Source organism: Urocitellus parryii, chromosome 2 (genome assembly GCF_045843805.1).
Source record: "Urocitellus parryii isolate mUroPar1 chromosome 2, mUroPar1.hap1, whole genome shotgun sequence".
NCBI classification, from domain to species: domain Eukaryota; kingdom Metazoa; phylum Chordata; class Mammalia; order Rodentia; family Sciuridae; genus Urocitellus; species Urocitellus parryii.
Genome location: NC_135532.1, coordinates 69938503 through 69949607, shown reverse-complemented (window position 1 = coordinate 69949607; position 11105 = coordinate 69938503).

The following is an 11105-nucleotide window of genomic DNA, read 5'->3' as shown; positions in this document are numbered from 1 at the left end:
GTTTCTCTCTTCTGACAGCACTCATTCTGTACAAATCAGAGTTTCAAAAGGATTTTTGATTGATCCTCAAAGTAGACTCCTGCATTTTTCCTATTCCCTAAGTAGATTAAAAAACCTGTGACAAGCAGGAAAAAATACAGTTTGTGGAGCTCTGCCTAAGCTTTCTGATGAGGGGTGGAAAAGCAGTTCTTACAGCTAAAATTAGCAAGTGACTGTGGTTTCCCCAAAAATGAAAGGACTTTCCGTCAACAATCACCATGGGCAAGTACCTAGTTGGACCACCATGGAAGATGAGTACAGGACAGAACTGGATTTTTTCTTAATTTCTTGATTATAGAGATGACTTTAGTAGTATTTTGGTTACTTTCTACTCATTAAATTGTGCATAATGTCATTGAAGTTAGCATATACTCCAGTAAAAATTATATGTTATTATTGTTTCCTGTGGCTGCAAAGTCAAGGAAGACAAGGGAAGTGGGAGACTATGTTTGTGCTCTAATGTTATGAACATAAGAACATGTTGCGAATATTTCCCATTTTCAATAGCTAGAATGCTACCTAGTTTTCCTGGCATTCTTGCTATTTAAATTTAGCAGACAATAGCTTTTGCAAGTATATAAATAGATAATGGCCTTTCAGGCAAAATAGGTGTGTCTCAGAGGTTTTTCTTTTCCTTCAAGCTAATCCGCAGTCATTTTATTTAGCAACTGCAAAACAAATGTTCTGGCATTTCTCCCATTTAGTAGATTTGAAAACATTCAATTCCACCATTCCCTCTTCCATGCCTCTTGTTCTAAACTATTGATGCCAGTTTTGACGTCATGTCACATGAAATAACCTTAAAAGAGAATAAATGGAGAAATCCTCAAATGTACCTGTTTTGACACAGTCGTGTGCATCCATTGTTGTAATTGTTCTGCTCGTGTTCTGAGTCTCCTTAAGAGTACTGGAGAGGGGGTGTGCACCATGTAGCCATAACAACAGAAAAGGTCACTGTCCGCTGTGGCCTTAAACACACCCAATCAATTCCTGATGGGAAAGAATTCTCATTCATGTCTAGGGGATGAACTGGCACCCAGTCAGCCCACACCTCCCCCTGTCCTGTCTTGGCAGGAGCTGTAGTACACTAGTGATAACTGAGCAAAGATGGAGCATGGCTGCAGTAGACACAGAGGGAAGGTCTGCTAATTCTACTCTCATGTACATCTACCTATGGCACATTATTGGAGTTTGCTGGCTTTTAAAAGTACAAATGTGTAGCATGCTTATTTCTGTTTCTAAAAGGAAGAGATTCTTCATTAACTTCTCAGGAGTATAATAAAAGTGTGGCACTGGGGGGTGGGGTGGGTGCACAATTGTGGTAGCTTCTGTGGACTCTAAAGTCAAACCATAGAGATGGAAAAAGATCCTGTTGTAGGAGTACTTGAGAACCTTATTTGGGGATGTTTATACGCATTTTAAAGATTTTTTACTTTAAAATTTATTTTCCCAATGCTATTATTTTTCCCAGTGTTCCAAACTAACATTGAGAAACAATATTTGAGAATGCTACCCAGGCATCTGATTATATGTAAATACTAAGAAACATGTATTAAGCAAAAGTATGTGATAAGCACTGGATAGGAAAGATAGACAAATAATGCCTGCCTCTGGAGAGGACCACCTAGGGATATGTCAAAACACCAAACTGAAATAAGGAGAGAAAATTAAATTTCTTATTCAGGAGCTATGGTGATAACATACAAGTGAATTTAATCATCAAGGGATATGGCAGGGCAAGGTGCTGCATGCCTGTAATCCCAGTGGCTTGGGAGGCTGAGGCAGGAGGATTGTGAATTCAAATCCAGCCTCAGCAATGGGAAGACAATAAGCAACTCAGGGAGACCCTGTCTCTAATATGATTGAATGCCCCAGAGTTCAATTCCCATTACCCCTTCACCCCCCCCCCAACAACAAAAAAAAGGGATATGTTTTTTTTGGCGGGGGGCAGGGTGGTGCTTTGTTCATTCTGTTTTGTTCTGGTTTTGGTACCAGAGATTGACCTACAGTGCTTAACCACTGAGCCACATTCCCAGACATTTTTATTTTTTATTTTGAGACAGGGTCTTTCTAAGTTCCTTTGAACTTGCTATCTTCCTGCCTGAGATTGTGAGCGTGCATCACAGAACCTGGCTAAGGGATATGTTTTAGGCAATTTTTCAAATGCAGCAAAGAATATAGTACCGTTAATCCAGAACCAAAATAAAGTCAAAGGCCAACTGCAGAAGCATTAGTTTTTATTTTCTAACTAGATAATATTTCAGAGTTATAGTATTCTAATTTCAGACAGCCCTAAAAATACAGTCTTTTAATCCATTAAGCATTCTTTATGGGTATGTAGGGTTTTTTTTCGTGATAAAATTAAATTAATTAAAATGTCAAAGTGCATTTTATAATATTCAAGCTTACCTGCTTAAAGTTAAAATGCTGCAAACTTTCAGAAGTAATGCAATCTCATTTTCTGAAGTGCATTAGGGAGAACTACTCCTTTTCATGGCTTCTCTGGGTGAGAAGGGGGATTCTGCTCCCAGCACAAACAAACACACTTACTTCTTACTGTGTGGGTCTCTGGCAAGACCTTGAGATGTCAGAGCTAGATGATCACTCCCTCCCTCCCAGGTTGTTGACTGCCTCCACCATTGCCACCACCTTAGCTCTTGCCCTAGAAGCTCCCCAAAAAGGCCATAAATGTCTTTATGAAAGTGGGGTGAGCACGTGTGCTCCAAGCATTAGGGGTGGGAGGATTGGTTGCCTTCTGACTGGTATTTATGCAGATCAGATCCAAGCATGCCTCTTCCCATGAGCACCCTGGACCAGGTATTGTGTCCTGCAGCATCTCATAAAGCGCACAACCTTGGTAGTGACCTGCAGAGTGCACTGGCTCACCAGGTGTCACTGTGGGTCCAGTTTGCCCACAATGGCATAGAAACTGAAGGCTGATAAAAACTGGACAACAAATTAAGGTCACACTGAAGAACTGTGGTGGCCAGCAGCCAGGGTCTAATGGCTGCCCATAGCAAGATGTCTCCATTTTTCCCTCTGCTAAATCCCCTAGGAAGGCAGTCATCTCAGTCCCTCTACTCAAAGCACAGAATTCCCATTGCAGCCTGAGGCGGTGGTAACATGTTTCACACTCAGCACTTCAGATTTAATGAGCTCAGTCTCATATAGAAGATCACAAAAGACAGGAAGGTCCAGAGGTACTATGGGCTGAGGAGCCATCTCTCTTGCAACTACACTACAGCAACTCAACCCCAAGCCTCTCATGCAGCCCCAAAAGCAACTCTGGAAGCCCTCTGAGAACCCCAAATACTTTGGCAGACCCATCACAATAACACTTCTCACTTGTTTTGCTAATTCTTACTTCAGAGTCAAATTAGTAATAATTTGACACTTACCTAGCATTCACTGTATACCAGGCCAATTCTGAGAGATTATTTACTTTGGCTTATTTAATTCTCTTTACAACAGGACATGGTACTCTTTCCTATGAGATCTATTTTATTGGTAAAAAAAAAAAAAAAAAAAAATAAGGGGCAGAGTGGTCAAGTAATTTGCCCAAATCTGGTAAATCCTGTCGTCACACAGATATATTTGCTAATACTTATTTATATTATCACTCATAATGTGTTTACTTTATCTAATCTATTTACCCAAAGTAGATTAGCTAGGAAACTGGAAAAATGGTGTTAGGAGACAGATGGAGGTAGGTGGTGAGACACAAAACTGAGAATCATGTGAGGCAACATGAAGCAGAAACAGAAAGATCCAGAGCTGTAGAGCAATACAAGTTCACTACCATACACTACAGCAGTGCATGCTCATTTTTCAAATAATACCAGATCCTCAAGACAATTTTTTAAATTTATATCATCTAAAAGGCAGTGAAGGAATTAATGCATTATAGGAACATTTCCACTGTAGGGAGTAAAAAATGAAGAGAAAAAAGATAAGAACACCCTCTCCTTGTAGAAACCAAAATAATACTGTCTTTATCACCAGCACTAATGAAATATGCACACCAATATTGGTAAGTCAAACTTACCTCTTCAATTGCTAAAGCAGATACAGTCTCTTTTTGGATGTTTTTTTGTAGAACTTTATTCACTGGGAGAGATACGTCATATCCTCTTGTGTAATACACCAAATTTTAAGACTTTTTCCCAAAAGTCTCCTTTTTCACGTCCCAACTTTCATCATTGTCCCTAGAGTATGTATCATAGCAGTAGTGAAAGGGCTGAGCTATGGTTCATTCCTGAAATCCCATACAAAAGTAAAACAGCTTTTTTGTTTTGAAGTCTTACAAGAACTCCCCTCCTTCAGTGTCTCCATGGGTCCCTTTGTCTCCACCCCACAGTCATAGTTAAATTCTACAGCATCTCAGCCTCTATGACTTTTCATTTAAAGTTCTATTGTAGCATTTTAATATTATGACATGATAATTTTATTTTATATGTGTTTATCAATAAATAATCTGGTTCTGAACGAGGCAAATAGACACAGAATGAATGTGAATGAGGAAGGTAGATATTCATGTACTCCCCAAGTGTTCTGATCTAGTGGGGGAATCACACAATTAATGGGCACCACAGCACGGGGAGAAATGTACTACAAGAGAATAAGGATGGGGAGTGGCTGAGTCATACAGAGGACCTAGAGGAGAAAGAAAAGATGTCTTCAAATAGATGATTTCTAAGTTGAACCTGTGTAGGTGATTAGGATATTGTCAGGCAAAGAGGCAAAGATGTGAACAACAGAGCTCGGTGCTACTTGGAAAAAGGAATCATTTAGGTAAGGAGAACATCAGGTTCAAGGTCAGACAAATAGGGCATGCAGCATAAGGACAGTAGCTCAGTCCGGCTAGAGGTAGAATTTGGGATAGAATTGCTGGGAGAAAGGAGTCTAGAAAGGAGAACAAAACTTCAAGGAGATGTTAAACCTTCTTAAATGGTTTGTGTGTGATACTTGGGACAATGTGAAATCTTAGGCAGAGAGTGGTGGGATTTCAGTTAGATTTTATAAAGATCTTTTTTTTCTGAAACAATGCATTTGAGTCAAAGGGAATATTCTGAAGTCAGGGACATCTATTTGAAAGGCTGTTAGAGCTGTTCAGGCCATTTTAGGCTTCCTAATCAAGGACTATGGGAATATGAACAGAGAAAGAAATGAATGCTTCTCAGAGGTTTTTAGGAGACAGCATCTCCAGGAACCTGGGATCCACTTGATGTTGAGTAAGTGGGTTAGTCATTGAACATCATTAAGTCAAGTAGGAAGGCAGGAGGAGAAGCAGTTAAGAGAGAGAGAAATTCAATCAGTTTAGATTAGGCATGTCGGATTTAAATGCGGAAATATACAATTGGTGATGTCTAGTGGAAATACAGATATCCATATCTAGAGTTCAACGGCATGATCTGGAATGCACTTATGATTTGGGAGTCAATAGCAGTAATAAAATTTATCCCACAGAAGAGTTGAAGTTTATTTAAGGAAAATAAATAGAGTGAGAAAATTATCAAGAGAGAGACCCTAAAACTTACTATTTCCTATGAATTCATTCACTTATATCATATTTTAAGAATGAAATGGTTACATGATTTGCTAGATAAATTAAAAATACTTTATATAAGAACACTTTGTATCAGAACCTGAGAGCCTAAAAGATAATGCTGCTAATACCTTTGAGAACTGAGCCCAATTCTGACTCATTGCTTAAAACTTCTTCTACTATATCCATTTGTCTCTCATTTGGATTAGACATAAACATCTTCACTGTTCAATTCTGTGTAGTTTTGATTTCTTACTTTAGTTTTTAACATTTGCTTAAATGTCCTGACTATCCCAATGTAAATGGTCACCATCAACCCCCTTAGAAAATGCATGATATGAACACAAATCCTAAATCAAACTGTATTTTACTCCTAACAGTCTACTAAAAACAAACAAAAAAATTCAGTGTTATCTTTTATGCCAACAGACAGAGCAGAAGTTTGTTTATAGTTCTGGAAAACAAAAGAATCCATACTTGCAACAGCAGCTTTGTAAATAAATAATGGAGTTGGTTAGGTCTCAGGTCTTATCCCAGTGCTTCCAGACAAATTCCTGTTGGTGACCTAAACAGGCCCCTCTGTGGCCCCAGCCTGCAGGAGAGCAATGGTTTACTCATGTTTATGGCTCCTAGTCCTTGTAAACTCCTTAAATCATGGCCAAGGAGAGCACACAGTATTCCCAGTCTCTATCTTCTTGAGTTTAAAGTAACACAAACTTGGGGTGATGGGATTCTGTGAGGAGCTTTTGGGTTTTTATTTGCTACAACTGAAAGTTCAAAGATATTTTTAACAAATTCTCTCTCACACTATCCTGTCCCAATTTGTTTTTATGGCCTCTCATGAAATGATTGTCCTATTTCTGCTACCACTTCCCAGTATGGTTTCTGCACTTCTCCTGATAATCCTTCAGCATGGTTCTTGGAATCAGGGCAGATGTACTTCTTTAGTGCTTCTGTAGAACTTCCCAACTCCCTCTATTGCAGCTTGTCACCCTGCTTGTTTACCCAGCACTGTCAGCTGCTCTAGAGTAAACTCTGCCTAGTTTTTGTGAGCATGAAGTTAGCCCTGATGGACAAACAAGAAGCATGCAATAAATACTCATGAAAAAATACATAAGGAATGAATGAAGGCACTACTTGATCACATTTAAGAGACCTAAATATGAAAGTAAAACAACAAAACCTTTTAAAAAACAAAAAATTCCTCATGATCTTAAGACAAGCAAAAGTGACTTTAACGAAGATGGTACAAAATGCACTATCCATCTAAAAAAAAGTTTATAAATTAACCTTCTCTGTTAAAATGAAGAATATATATTAATCAGACATAATTAAGGACTAAAAAGGCAATACATGCACTATTCAACAAACAATATTTGAGCCAGGTATGTTGACCCATGCCTGTAATCTCAGCAGCTCTGGAGGCTGGGGCAGGAGGATGGCAAATTCAAAGCCAGCCTCAGCAATTTAGTGAGGCCCCTAAACATTGTCTCAAAAAAAAAAAAAAAAAAACTTAGAAAGGGCTGGGGATGTCGTTCAGTGGTTAAGCACTCCTGGATTCAATCCCTAGTGCCCTCCAAAAATACTTTAAAAAAACAAAACAATATTTGACTTCTAGGACACATGAGAACATCTACAAATCAATAAGAAAATGGCAAATAATTAAATTTAAAAATGGTCCAAAGTCTTGAACAGATATTTCATAAATGAGGATATCCAAGTAACTAATAACAGATGAAAGGTATTAAATTTCAATAATCATCAGGAAAATGCTAATTAAAACATAATTATATACCATTTCTGTAGCTACCAGAATGACTAAAATGAAAAAGACAATACTATATTTACCCGATCACAAAGCAACTAGAAACCTCATCTGCTATTAGGAATTACAAATCAGTTTAATCAATTTGGAAACCAGCCAGGGTCTACTAAAGCTGAATATACCCAATCTAATAGCCTAGCATTTATTCCTAAATTCAGAATCCACAGAAATGCTATTACAGGCTGAATTTCGTACCTACCAAGTTCACATGTTGAAATCTTAATGCCCAATAAGGATGTATTTATTTGAAGATAAGGGCTTTCAAAGAGGTAATCAAGATTAAGTGAAATAATAATGATGGAGTTCTAATTCAATATGACTGCTGTCATTTTACAAGGAGGAAGAGACTCCAGAATGCAGAGGCTGTCTGAGGACCCCGTGAGGAGGCAGCCATCTGCATTCCATGGAGAGAGGTCTCTGGAGAAACCTGCTGACTCCTTAAGCTGGGACTCCACTCCATCCTCCAGAACTCTGGGATAGTTCATGTCTGTCATGGCTATTTTCTTATGGCTTCCCTAGCAGACATACTCAGATGTTTAAAAAAAAAAAATCTACAAGAATGTTCCCTAGTAACACTATTGAGACTAACCCAAACTTGGAAACAGCCAGATGCCCATCAAGTTTAGATTATATAAACTGTGGTATTTCATCCAATGGACATAATTAGGTAAAGAAAACCATCAAATTGTGGCTAGACACAACAACTTATATGAATCACACAAACATAATTTTGAGGAAAAGAAACCACATACCAAAGAGTATATATATATTGATTGATTCTACTTATATAAGATAACAATAAGGCAGGCAAAATGAATTGGAAGTGTTGGAAATTTGGAGAATGAGGGCCAGTAACAGGAAGATTATAAGGGGACTTTCTGAGATGGTGCTAGTATTCTGATTCTTCATTTCAGTGAGTGCTGCTTACATGTATATACCTCTCTTGTGAAACGTCACTGAACTGCACTGTCCCTTATGTAGCTTTTTGCAGGGATACCTCAATAAAAACAAGCAAGTAGATCTGGGATTCGAACTCGCGCTTCCTGCCCCCAAATCTCTTGATTTTACAATTGGTTTTCTATTCTGATCATATTAGGTAGTCCTAGATACCTGTGTACATTCTACTTCAGTAATTGATATCAACAATGTATGTCATTGATGATCTAAAACTTTTCCTATAGCTAACTAGCTCCCTGTGACAGGGTTCTCTTCTCTGAAGTTCTCTTCCATATCCTTCTTATTTCCTCCGGTTCAGACACTAAGTGTCTTCCATGATCCCCGTTTTCTTCCATGAAGCTCAGTCGTGGGCCAACTTCTCAGAGACAACACATTGCATGCTTACACTGACTTCAGTTTCCCATGCTGAGTCATCCCGGGAATGTACCAAAGCTCATAGCTTTAAAAGTTCACAGAAGCTATTTAAACACCAGTTCCTCAATCACACTCGGCTTCTAAAATACGCCAGTACCTAGAATACATGGGATTTTCCTCTTCTGACTTTTAACTTATAACTTGCCATTTAAATCTCCAAAGTGTTTATCCTTTCAACTACTGTTTTTCATTTTGAGCTAACCAATTAATTTTTCCCTTGATAAAGTCATCTGAGACATGTTTCCCAACTGTGGCACAAACTAAAGGAAGAACCCTCATGTCTACAGTTATTCTACTCATTTAAAATTAATTAAATCCCCAAAGTGTTCCAAAGACTCTAATATAATTTCATTCAACAGTTTCAATTGGTATTTTCACCAATTTCTATATGTACATTACCTTATAAAAAAAAAAACTTCATTGCATTTTGAGGAAAATGTAATTAAAGAAAAATATAGTTTAAAATTCTTTGTAAGTGAATACAAGTCACAGTAAATGTTGGAGAGCACGTGGGGGAAAAGGTACATTTCGGGTGGGATTATAAATTGGTACAAACACTCTGGAAAGCAGTATGGAGATTCCTCAGAAAACTTGGAATGGAACCACCATCTGACCCAGTTATCCCATTCCCCAGCATATACCCAAAGGACTTAAAATCAGCATACTATAGAGCAGCTGAATTCACAATAGCTAAACTATGGAACTGACCTAGGTGCCCTTCAACAGATGAATGGATAAAGAAAATGTGATACATATACACAATGAACTATTACTCAGTCATGAAGAAGAATGAAATTGTGGCATTTTCTGGTATATAAATTGGAGACTTATGATGCTGAGTGAAATAAGCCAATCCCCAAAAACCAAAGGCTGAATATTCTCTCTGAAATGCGGATGCTGCCTCACAATAGTAGAGGAGGGGAAAGGAGGCTCACCAGTTTGGTGGGGGGTACGAATGGGAATGGGAAAGACAGTAGAATGAACTGGACATAACTTTCTTATGTTCATATGTGAATAAACGACCAGTGTAACTCCACATCATGTACAACCACAAAAATGGGAAGTTATACTCTATGTAGGTATGATATGTCAAAATACATTCTACCATCATGTGTAACTAAAAAGAACAAATAAAAAAATTTTTTTTAAAATTCTTGGTAAGTAAAAGTTTACTTATTGGTCACTTTTTTCCTTATCTATTATTATGTCACTCCATTTTATCAGGCCTCTGTTCAAAAGAAACATTTCAGACCTCAGAATTTGCTGCCAATTTGTGTGCTTCTTTGTTACCTCTTTCCTGATCCTCTGTTGTCATGGACACATTCACGTCTCTACTACATTCTTATTTATTTCCATATATTTATTTATTTCCATATATCCTCTCTCAGCCTTGCACGCACAGCTTCTTGTTTCTGTCTCTAAAAGTTACCTTACTAACTAGAAGAAAGTGAAACCCGTTTCCCTCTCCACCCCCTTTTAGAAAAGCAATTGCACAAGAAATTAGAAAGACCCAAAGATATGATCTTTTCCAAATTTTATCACAATTATAAATAAAAGGTACCTTTTATTTTTGCCTCAGAATGCACAGAACAAATGAATTTTCATGTGGGAAAAGTAGATAAATTGCAAAGACTTTAGAAAAAAAAAATTAAATTCAGCTGGACCAGGCATTGTTCAAGTCTCAGACAGGATCTCCTTACTCTTGACCAACAAGGACTACAATTCGTTGTTGATCTCCTATTTCTAGCCCAGTCTAAAATGAATTCTGATTTAGTTCCAAAATTTAACTTCTTGAACCGTTCTTCCTGTTCTACATCTCATTGCTTATCTAATTTCTTTTGATTCTCTTTGCTACAAACATCCTGAATGAATTTACCATATTGCTTCCCTTTATCATTTATCTCAGCAGATGTTCTTCCCTTAATGAATCACCAAACATTTATCAAGAGCCTACCATGTACTAGGTATTGTTTTAGGAACCAGGGCTACAGATTTGAAGAAAACAGTTATGAAAGAGTGTCATTAATACAAACATAACACAATTTCAGAAAGTGATTTAACTACCAATAATATACTCCCTGAAAAGAAAACTACAGGGTGGAAAATCCCACTTATGCACCCCCAAAATGAATGAATGAATGAATAAATAAATAACTTAGGGATAAATCTAACCAAGGAAGTAATGAAGCCAGATTTAAAGTTAGGTAGTCAGTGTAGTTAGGTAAATCGGGTCTAATACCGAGTGAAATCTAAAATGGAGGCCATGCTGGGAATGACTCAGGGAAAACAGGACAACTCATGGAATGTTAATAAAGGCCCTAAGCC